Here is a 9,805-nt window from a genome sequence, read left to right as displayed (position 1 = left end):
AAGAAAATTTTATATAGCTACTCGTATATGAGATCGTACTCAACGTGCTAATAATGATTTTTTTTTTTTTTTCAGGCTTTTCAATACGTGTGGTTCGCTGTATTTGAAACACTGACACACATAATCCCCTGACATAAGGGTTGCTTTAACTACTTCTGTATTAACTCCTTCATAACTATAGGCCTTCATTAGCTGAGTCAAGTCATACAGAAAAGCAAAAGAAAATATACACTTCGTCTCATGGTAACGTTTTTAATAAATAATTGAATTTAAAAAATCAGTGTCGTCATTTCAGCCTTCTTTCCTATTTACATGATTTGAGAGGAATCCGGAAAATGGAACATGAAAATACAACAGAAAGAAATGTATCAACAGATTTCCCAATGAAAATGAAACACGTAATTATCTAGTCATCACCCCCACACACCCTCCCCCCTCCTCCCTCTACAGGTGTTTGTCCGGAGCACCGCCCAGCCTCACACCCCAGTCACGAATATTTCATTAACCCATTTCCATCACTTACATATTCCATCAGGAGCCTCAGGAGTCCCTAATTAATGGGACAGCAAAGACGCCGGGGATGCATATTATTAATGAAATTTCTCAACTATATGCTTATATAAAATTGTTTCGTTATACTGTTGTCTTCATTCATACAGCGTCCAAGCATTTCATAACCAAAGCTCTAGAATCAGAGGGAATATCATGGAAAAACAAAACGATTCCTGATAATGAATAACTGCTACAGAGATATATTTACTGTAAAATAAGCCTACAGTAACTTCCTTTATGAGAACCGTTTCAAAGGGACTTTCGCCTCCTATTTTGAAATACCCATCTCCTTTCCTATCGTTCTCCCTCCTCGTTCCTCCCTTCCCTCTCCCTTTCCCTTTCTCTTGTCCACCTCCCTCTACCCTTCTTCCCCATTCCTTTCTCTTGAACCTCCCACTCCATTCCCTCCTATCTCTTTCCCTGAAACCCCTTACATGTTGCCTCAACCCCTCTTATGATTCTCATCGCCTCCCACTTCTCCTTCCCCGTTCCCCCCCCCCCATTCTCCTCCCTCCAGTCCCTCTCCCTCAACCTTCCTCCAGCATTAGTTTTTCTCCTTCTCTCTTATCCTTCTTTCTGTAGTCATATACCCTCACCGCCTCCCTCTTATACCTCTTCCTCCAACCCCCCAACCCCTAATCTCTATCTTTCTTCAACCCTCTCCTGGTTCTCTCTCCTGTACTACTCATTCTAACCATTCACTCCTTTTGTCCCAAATCCCCCCTTCCTCTCCGTTTTCCCCTCCATTTCTTTCCCTTCAACTCCCATCTCCTCCCTTTGTTGCTCTCCCTCTAAACCTCACCTCACGCCCGTGTCCCAATCCCTTCAACTCACTTCCCAACTCTGTCCCTCTCCCTCATCCTCAACCCCTGCTTACTGTGCCATATCCCTTCTCCACAAACTCCCATATCCTACTGATCCGAACACCTCCTCCTTCGTCCCTCTGCCGGTAACCCCACCACCCCACCCCGTCTTCCATACACCACATCTTTCAACATTCTCTTGATCTTGCCGCAGCCTCCACAAACCCACGCCATCCACTACACTACATGGCAGCACATCCACACACACCAAGGAACACCAAAACAACACCCAGCACACGATATCATGTACAAATACTGTCATCTCTCCCTCCTCGCCCGCCTCAAACCAGCTTCCAGAAGCATTTCCATACTCAAATCACTCGCCACTCCATGCAGTCACTCAAAGACAAACACAGTTGTATGCACGGCCTCCTGATATCTACCCTTCTGAATCCTACCTCCCTCGTGAGGACAGGGTCCACCTGGCCAAAGTGAGATGTGGGTATCATCCAGCCCTATTGAGTTATCAGAAGAGGTTGGATGACTCAGTCGCTGATGCCTGTCCAGGATGCAACACAGCACTCCATACTATTAAGCACATTACAAAAGACTGCATTGCACACAATCGCCTTCGCCAACAACACAACATACACTCCTTGAGAGCTCTGTGGGAAAGCCCGGCCTCAGCCGTGGCCTTCCTTAGGGATTCGGGGCTTTTCGGCCATACTACCTACTACTACTACACTCTCCTGCTTCGCAACTGGAAGAATGCCTGTTTGATTTTTGGACAGATCACTCTCATGGTCAAAATTTGTTCTTGATTGATTGATTGATTGACTCATCTTTATTTAGCCATAATGTTATATCATATATTGCATTATATATAATATTGAGATGAATATTATGTTCACACAGTTAACAAGGCTGAGCCTTCTGAAAGCTTATCGCTCTTAACCTAAGCATATATTTATATCACAGAAAGGACCATTAGTTAAACTTTATTAAAATTGGCTAAGTACAACAATTTGGTTAAAAAAAAAGTAGTAAATTCAATAATTTGTTTAAAAATTAGGATTTTAGAATGTCTACAGTTACAAACTGTACTATATATTTACTCTATGCACATATATTTATACATATAAAAAAACACATACGAATACACACATACAGAACTATGTACGTATACACCTAAAGTACAAATACAACACATATCTACTCCGTGTGGAGTAGACTGTAGCACCAGTCGAGCAGGGCAGTACTCCCGAGGTGGATGGAAAGCTGATGACAGGGAGTGCTGGAGCTCCCGTTTCATCAGCCCTCAGGACTAGTTCCTGACCATCCCCCTTTGCTGAACTTTTTCAGTGTTCAGTTACACAGAGAGTAGGCCAGCATGCTCTCCAGTACAAATTTCTCTAACTATCTTCACCAAACTACATGCACAGTACACACTACACTTCCTATTCAAAATTCACAAAAATGGCGTCGATTAATCAAGCCTCGGAGTCCCCAGGGGGGGGGGACCATAAATGCCCCCACCATCTGCCCCTCTCCCGGTGACGACTCGAGGTGCCTGGAACCACTGTCTGACTCTCTTCTTCTTCATTTCTGCAACATTCGCGGCCTTTCATCTAACTTTCGCTCTGTTGAGCACCACCTCTCCTCCTCTAAACCTCACCTTCTTTTTCTGACGGAGACTCAGCTGTCTGAGGCAACTGACAGCAAACCCTTTTCTGTATCCTCCTACTTTCTCTATACTCATTTCAAAGCCAAAGGTGGCTGTTGTGTATACATACGCAACGACTTATCTTGCTCTCGTGTTCCTGAACTTGATTCTTCTGAATTCTCCATACTCTGGCTTCGGCTTTCCTGTCATTCTCTAACTAAATATATCTGTGCTGTTTACTTATCCCCTAATTCTACTGACTATCAAAAATTCTTCGACTATCTTACTTCTACGATGGAACACATTCTGTCCATTTCTCCTTTCTCTGAAATCTCCATTCTTGGAGATTTCAATGTTCACCACCACCTTTGGCTCTCCTCTCCTTTCACGGATCCACCTGGTGAACAAGCCTACATCTTTTCTATCCTTATTGACCTAGAGCAGCTTGTACAGCACCCTACCCGTATCGCTGACCGCCTTGGAGAGAGCTCCAACATACTTGACCTCTTCCTCACAACTAATCCTTCTGCTTACTCTGTTAATCTTTTCTCTCCGTTGGGCTCCTCCGATCACAACCTTATTACCTTAACCTGTCCTATCACTCCGGTACGGCCTGTGGACCCTCCAGGGAAACGTCGTCTCTGGCATTTTGGAGCCGCGAACTGGGAGGCCCTCAGGCAGTACTTCTTTGATTTTCCCTGGAATGATTATTGCTTCCATGGCCGTGAGCCATCTGAGTGTGCCTTGCGCATTACGGAGGTTATTCTCTCGGGCATGGAAGCATACATTCCTTTCTCGTATCCTTTGACTAACGCAAGAAAGCCTTGGTTTAATCACGCTTGTTCTAATGCTGTCCGCAACAAGGAGAGGGCCTACAAAAGGTACCGGAGCCAACCCACCCCTGAATCACATCATCTTTACGTTTCTGCCCGGAATCGTGCTAAGTCTGTTCTTCGCTCTACTAAAAATAATTTCATCCATACTAAATGCTCTCAACTCTCCAACTCGAATTCTTCCCGCTCCTTCTGGCACCTTGCCAAAAATCTTTCTAACAACTTTACCTCATCATCCTTCCCTCCTCTTTTCTACTCTGATGGTTCTGTAGCTATTTCTTCTACTGATAAAGCAGATCTCTTCGCACAGACTTTCTCCTCCAATTCCACCTTAGACGATTCCGGTGCTGTTCCTCCATCACTTCTCCCCTCTGACTTCCTCATGGCTGACATTAAAATTTCTTCAGTTGATGTATTTTCTGCCATCACTGGCCTCAGTACTAACAAGGCATATGGGCCTGATGGGGTCCCTCCTGTTGTTCTCAAGAACTGTGCTTCTGTGCTTACACCCTGCCTAGGCAAACTCTTTCGCCTTTGTCAACTTGTACCTTTCCTTCTTGCTGGAAGTTTGCTCTCATTCAGCCAGTCCCAAAGAAGGGTGACCACTCCCAACCCTCCAACTATCGTCCAATTGCTTTAACGTCCTGTATTTCAAAAGTTTTCGAGTCAATTCTTAATAGAAAAATTTTAAGGCATCTTTCCTATCACAACCTTCTTTCCGATCGTCAGTATGGGTTCCGTCAGGGACGCTCCACTGGCGATCTTCTCACCTACCTTTCAGACTCCTGGTCATCCTCCTTTCGGGACTTCGGCGAAAGCTTTGCCATTGCACTTGACATCTCAAAGGCTTTCGATCGAGTCTGGCATAAATCTTTAATTTCCAAACTGCCCTCCTACGGTTTCTATCCTTCTGTCTGTGCCTTCATCGCTAGCTTCCTTTCTGGTCGTTCTATAGCCACTGTTGTAGACGGCCATCGTTCTTCTCCTAGATCTATCAACAGTGGTGTTCCTCAGGGCTCTGTCCTGTCACCAACTCTCTTCCTTTTATTCATCAATGATCTTCTAAGCTGTACATCTAACCCTATCCACTCATACGCTGATGACTCCACCCTTCACCTTTCCATTCGGTTCTCGCAACGCCCATCTCAACAGTTACTTCAAGAAACAAGGGATGAGGCTATGGCACACCTAATGTCTGACTTGGCTCGTATCTCTGACTGGGGTAAAAATAATATGGTTGTCTTTAATGCATCTAAGACTCAGTTCTTCCACCTATCAACCCGACAAAATCTTCCACAGGTATACCCATTAATGTTTAATAATATTCAGCTTAATCCTGCATCATCCTTGAACATGCTTGGGGTTTCATTTACTCGGGACTTATCTTGGAAAGATCATATTACATCTCTTGTAAAATCTGCTTCCAAAAGATTGGGTGTGCTAAGCCGACTCCGCTCTTTCTTTACCCCTGCACAATTGTTGTCTCTATACAGGGGTTTTATCCGCCTCTGTGTGGAGTACAACTCTCATGTGTGGGGAGGCTCCCCACACACAGCTCTTCTCAATAGGGTGGAGTCAAAGGCTTTTCGTCTCATTAACTCTCCTCCTCTTACTGACTCCCTTCAACCTCTGTCTCTTCGCCGCACTGTTGCATCTTTATCTCTTTTCTATCGCTACTTTAATGGTCACTGCTCCTCTGAACTGTCTGCTTGCATTCCTCCACGTCTACGACGTGCGCGTAGCACCCGTCTGGCAGCAAACTCTCATCCCTTTTCTGTCCAACTCTCTAATGCAAGAGTTAACCGTTACTCCCAGTCTTTCATTTATGCAACAGGTCAGCTCTGGAACTGTCTCCCTCTATCTGTATTTCCTGCTGCCTATGATCTCCAGTCTTTCAAACGCAGTGTGTCCAGGCATCTCAAAATGATCGGATCTTGAATTTGGCTCTCTATTGTGTTTTGTTTTTCTCTTGGAGGGAGCTGTTACTGCGGGCTCATGGCCTTTGATTCCTTCTTCCTCGCATAAAAAAAAAAAAAAAAACATACTTCGCATGTATACAGTCATTCATGAGCAATATAGTATGTACACACGCACCAGAAAGTATCGATGCAGAATATGTGTTAAATATTATGACACACGGAACAAAGGGAACTGGAAATTGTGGCTATCCCACACGTAGGCATCCCAGACGATAGATAACAGCTATATGAGATATAACTCTGTGTCCTTCATAAGCTGTAGGAAATTGCCGTAAATGCTATAATATATACAGGTGTTAACGGGCTGCCAATGCTGCATGGTCACTGGGCATTTGTTCACTGGGTATTTTTAGTGGTAGGTGGTGGCGACCATCATCCACTCACTTGATGTAGTGCTGCCTACTTCTTCCTTAGCCTTTATCATTCTTTTTTCTGTGCCTGCCCTCCTCTCTTCCTATTTCTCTCATCTTTCCTGACACTTCTTATTGCCTTTCTTTCATTTACAGGTGACTTTACATTAAGTGTCAAGCCAAATGGTTTCCTGTAAGCCAAGAAACCATTTACAATGCTGGGTGGTAACCATATAACCAAACCATACGTACTCCCTACGTGTCAACAAGTGGGTTGGTGGAGGGTTAGTGCCCCTCCCTGTAAAACAAATAACTCAAAGTCAAATGGCCACCCCTTACGGGATTGTGGCGTCTGGCAATAGATACCTAAATAGGTTATTTTAAATGCTTTAGAGTTTTTAAAAAGTAATCTATCGATAAAAGACTACTGCCAGAATGCCTCAAATACTACTCAAAACAGCACACACACACACACACACACACACAATATTTATATATACTATATTTATATATATATATATATATATATATATATATATATATATATATATATATACAAGGGGCAAAATAAATATACAAATATAGTGCCTTATCTAAGACAACATATACTGGAAAGTTGAGCATATCCTCTTGAATATGCACGTAATTGTAACCCTGTCATTAGGATATTTTTCAGTCTTACACAACCATAGAGAAATGTATGTATCAATAAAAAGACTACGTACCACATTATTTCACGTCAATTCATTTTTGTCTGTAGACACTGTAAAAACATTTAGGACGCCATAACTTCAGGAAGATATTGTGCATTTGGCCCCTGGTTTATTTACCATTTGAACATACTTATTACATTATTACTATCCATTTGAGACCCCATGAGGCATCGTTTTTTGCAAATATGTTCTAAAGAAACAGTTGGATCAATATGATATTTTGGCACAGCTTGTTTGACACTGTCCCCTAATTTATGGTACTGCAGTGCATTGCCAAGTATGTTTCATTAAGGAGTTTACTCTTGGCTTTGAAGGCGAAGCTGGCAAGAGCCGAATAGACATTCGGACAGGGGAAGGCTTTACGTGACGTAGTTGTGACGTGTATCACTCCACCACCTCTCCCTCCACTCCCATCTTCCCCTGTCCGAATGTCTTCTCGGCTCTTGCCGGCTTTGCCACCAAAGCCAAGAGTAAACTCCTTAATGAAACACACTTGGCAATGCACTGTAGTGCCATAAATTAGGGGACGGTGTCAAACAAGCTGTGCTAAAATGTCATATTGATCCAACGGTTTGTTTAGAACATATTTGAAAAAAAAGATGCCTCATAGGGTCTGAAATGAATAGTACCATACTCGTAATGTTGGACGCGGATTAAAATAAACATATTGTTTATTATATCACAGAAGTTATCATACAGAAATGAATAATGAAACTGTACTGCTGACAGAGTATTGCACACATTTACCTGAGAGGCAAGCAACACTAATCAACAACATCAAGCTGAGCGGGTCTGGTGCGCGGTGCTCAGCTGATCAAAGGAATACAAAGATAAGAAGAAAAAAAACGCATATTTGAGCGAATTTAATGGGAAACTACTTTGATTTTACAGATGGCAACATATCCACAACAAAATACAAATTATTCTAACAACTTATTCAACATCAGATAACTTTCAGAATCACTAACATGTTAGTAAATGGAAATTTTACAATTATCCTAAAATATGAGTGAAATACCCCAAGAAATTCTTGATTACCCTAGATTTTGCATGTTTTAATCTTACCGTAAACGTTACCCTAAAGTTGGTCAAAATACCCTAAAATGGGGTATTTTACCCTAAAGTGGAAGCACTGGGGTGAAGTCAAGGTCAGTCTCATGTCCCAGATTTTCGTTCACTTCCCGAAGGTTTTCACAGTTTTCGACAAGTTGCACTGCATCTAATGATCCAAACCATTACATCAAACCTGAGCAAACAGGTAAAGATACGAAGACATAAATGTATTTTTCACTTATTATCATGTCTTTTTTGTATGTGCCTGTATTACTTCATAATCGTAAATAGGTGGTTGTGTGTGTTTTGCAAGAGAGGACAAAGATGATATGTTCTGCCTGGGTCGAGATAATGGGTGTAGTTGTGCTTGTTTAGGCATGGCCAGGAGTGAAAAAAATCGAAAATCCACTTCTCACAGCAGCAGGCTCTGAACTGTTTGATGAGGTGTATGGGCGTGTAGTGTAGGTCAGTGTGAAGACATTCAGAACGTTCGTTCACTTCCCAAAAATTTTTGCAGTTTTTTATAGGCTACGCTCAAACGACGCTGGTGGCCATTTATCGGCTAAACGTCATTTGACGCTGGCGGCCACGGAGGGGTTAAATAACAGAGAATGTATAAAAGGGCAGACTCAAATTAAACATTTATAATAAGGGAAAATGAAGAAAGGGAAGAAGTGCAAACTCGTTTAACCCTATAATATAGCAGTAGGTTCCCTCACACCCCTACACCTTCCCTTACACATTTCAGTCCCTTCCCTCACTTCTCCAGACTGAAAATGTGTCATGGTCTGATAAGTGTGGCAAGCATACACTCCCCTTCATGGTCAGGAGTCAACTGAACACTGGGGTTTCATGCCAGAGCCAGTCAATGTCACTCCGATGCTCCGCCCCCTGCGCGAGCTTGCAGCTGTTTTAGAATGAAGTGATCCGACTTGGTATTAGTAGACTTAAGCTGTATTTTGGCGGACCAAGTGGCGGATCGGATTCGAAGCTGGTCTACGGTGAAACCAAGCTACCCCGTTTTGGCGGACCAAAGGATACGAAGCTCAGCCCAATCCAAGGCCATAGACCAAGCGCGTCTTCATATCTCACCGAAACCTGATTGGGAGCAGTCTTGGTGGACACACAAGAAGGAGAAGACTCTGGTGTAGCAATTCACAATGGCCAGCAATGACAAGTAAGTAAATATATCATGAAATTATCCATACTTACATCTGGTTGCTGGTGACAAATACCAACGACATAATTATATAGAGGTTCAGTTGATATAATCATTAGGGCAGACTGTGAATTGTGAATTATTATCACATCAAGCAGGTTAATTCTCGATGTATTTTCACTCTTGCAGAGGAATGAAAAACAATTTTGATTTGTAGAAACTCTCTGTGATGGTCTTGCCTAATGCAGGTCTGCTGTAATCTCTAGAATGAAAGTACAGGTAAGAATAGGCAAAACATAGTTATGGCTCGGTGGACGTCTAATGAAAACACCAAAAGTTTGGTAGATATAAAAAAGGACAGGAAGGGGAATTCACTCCAATTATTAACATGGTAAAAAAAAAAAAACTTGGTAAAGCATCAGGTAATTGTTTAGTTCAAAACAGTTGATCACAGATGGTGTTGTCCAGATCCGGGTGTAGGAAATTAGAACACTGTTCAGGTCAGATGGTGTAGAGTGCGTGCACGTGTCAAGTGAATTCTTCGGCGACCCCATCTGTTTACACTGCGATCGGCAAGTGTAATTTTTCGGCTTTCTGTTTTGGCGTACAGAAACCAAGCGCTCCTAGACGAGCTTCGAATCCGAAGCTGTAGCTTGGGCCGCCAAAATGCGGCTTTAGGTTTCTATACGAAACCGGGCCA

This window comes from Coenobita brevimanus, chromosome 79 (genome assembly GCF_032717465.1).
Source record: "Coenobita brevimanus isolate Jiangsu-jjx chromosome 79, ASM3271746v2, whole genome shotgun sequence".
Lineage (NCBI taxonomy): Eukaryota > Metazoa > Arthropoda > Malacostraca > Decapoda > Coenobitidae > Coenobita > Coenobita brevimanus.
Note: the sequence above shows the minus strand (reverse complement) of the source record.